Consider the following 2645-nt stretch of genomic DNA (forward strand, 5'->3'; position numbering starts at 1 on the left):
TTCTTCTTAACACACATACTACCTTCAGAGACATTGATGAAAAAGTTTCCAAATTAGTCAGGGAATACACCAAATTGGAAAAGAAGAACATGCTTAAATACAAACGACAATGTAAAATGGTATGTTCTGGCTAAAGCAGGCCAATCTAGCTGCTGGTTGCAACCACAAAACCTCACTGTAAATGGGGGCTGTACCCACAAAGACCAAAATATCTGTTCTATTGAAGCTACTACAAAAGTTAATCTTCTGTACTGGCTCACATACAACCATTTCCACTATGAATTCATAGGATCAAACACACATTTCCAAGTGCTAATCAGGTTCTCCCAGGGATGGCACCAACATGTTCCCATTGTATTTGAAGGGCTGCGTACTCCACCAAGTGGTCAGCCATCTCACTGCACTTTTGTCACCAGCCAAGAGAACCGTTTTGCTGGCCACCTCATAGAGGGGAACAAGGTGAGTTTAGTACCAAAAATTATATGGAAAACAGATGACTAAATAGTATGGGATGAAGTGAGCTATTTTCCTTTTCTAGTAACTCCTACAATCCTCCAAATGCCTTGGGACCAAGTGTTTCAGCTCCTGGTACATTCCAGGAGCCTTCATGCCTTCTTTTAGGGAGAGGAGAGCACCCATCAGCTTTTCTCTGAAGAGCTCTAAGCAGTTGGGAAGGCTTATGTTTGCCTCAGATTACAACATGTGATGGCATCTGGCAGCCTCCTGGAAGCATTAAGGGTGCTAGAAAGCATCTGGCAGCTACCAGGCCTCTAGGTCATTTCTGTCCTGTTCTTCAGGTAGAGATCTCCAGTCTTGACAGGAGATTCTGAATACAACAAAACATTTAAGATACCTAATTGTTCTGTAGACCTGAGAACTTGTGAGGGGACCAGCAATGGGTCTGGATAAGCAGACAACCATGTGAAAAGGTAACCTAGTGTAGTAGCTACAGTCATTTCCAACTCCTACCCCAAAAAGCCCTGCCAAGAGACACACAAACATTCCTCTCTGGCTCTAGCAACCAAACAACAACACACCTCAGACTCTTGAAGGGAAAGACCATTGTCTTACACAAGTGACCTCTAAATGTCTGCACACACCCTCAATTTATTAAAATAAAGACTGCTATTTTGCAAATCATCTAGCAGCTGCTCTTGCCTGAGGGCACACCAACCAGTATATTTTCCTTAGGCTCACTCGCCCACAGCACACAATATGTGAACTGTTTGGTAATTTGATCCTTACTGCTTTAAATATATTTTTTAGTTTTGTTTACTTTGCTCTGAGATGGACTACACAACATCTGAATAGGTATGCTCCATCTGTGATTTTATTCTAGCTGACTACAAGGAGTGCAATTCCTGTATTTTTCTGCATTTAGCAGCAAGATCTGGGACAGAGTAGTAAAATTAGAACATGCTATACCATGCTAACGCCAGTGATTACTTGTTGCATCTCAAAACAGATTGTGTGAGCTGAGTCCAAGTCAGCTGACTAATAGGAGCTAAAGGACAGAACAAAAATATTTATGCATGAGAATGTAGGTGCAGCATCATTACTGCTGTGACCATCGACAGATCAAATTGGCTGGGGGGTTAATGGTGATCAGCATAGTCTGGCTGTGCCAATGACAGTATGTCCTATGACATTCTATGCCCAAGGGAGAGCAATAAGATTAGACCTATTGCACTTACTAAAAATGTGTTTTAAAAGGGTCTGGATTTGCATTGTTAAAGTTCTCCTGAACACAGTTCAAGCAGACAACAAGAAGGAGAGCAATTATTGGGTGCCAATACTCCAGCTGCTGGACGATTGCACATGTTTACATAGCATTATGCCTCAGTCCTTGCTAAGCCAATGCTATCAGACTTTTCATGACAGTTTCAGTTGCTGGAGTAACTGGCAGGTTGCTATTTATTTAGGATTCTGACAGCTGGAACAAGCTGTGTGCCTCCTAGCAGACACTGATAAAGAACAGTCACTTTGTGTTCTTTAGCAGAAGTCAAATATGTCTGATCAAGTCTCTCCTTGACAGTATACTGTGTAAAAAATATTGTTTCACAAGACAAAAGGTCTCTGCAAGACTTAAAAAAGCTATCTAGAAAATGCAGTGAAGATATTGGTTCTAGTTTGTATAGCCTTCTTTTAAAAACGATTACCTTTCAGAATTATGCTATTACTGTTCTAGTGACATTCTGCTTTTCATTCTCCAGCCTATGCTCAAAAGCTTGTAGGAGACTTCAGTTCATTAGGACTCTTCTGTACAAGATGGTATTAATAAGGCTTGAATTGAATTCCAGCAGAAATTTTTCCTGGATGTGCTTTAGATGTTAAAGCCAGGGAAAAAAACTTGAGTCATTAAAAGAGAATGAAAACAACAAATGGCCAGATGAAAGAGGTCAAATCCTCCCCTGGAGGGGCGTGGTGGAAGCCTGAGGAATTTTGGATCCTAACTCAGGCGTCTCATCTCACTGAGATGATGGACTGTAGACCCTATTGTGCAGGTCTTCTATCCTGGCCAACTTCGTGTCTTCGGCTTCTAATCCAGCCAGGTGGCTCAAGCAGAGGCCTGAGGACAAAGGAAGGAACATTCCACAGCCTCATGAAAAAGGCTTGCTTTCTGAAAGGAACAAACAACTAATCCA

The sequence above is a fragment of the Anas acuta genome, chromosome 18 (genome assembly GCF_963932015.1).
Source record: "Anas acuta chromosome 18, bAnaAcu1.1, whole genome shotgun sequence".
In the NCBI taxonomy this organism is placed as follows: Eukaryota; Metazoa; Chordata; class Aves; order Anseriformes; family Anatidae; genus Anas; species Anas acuta.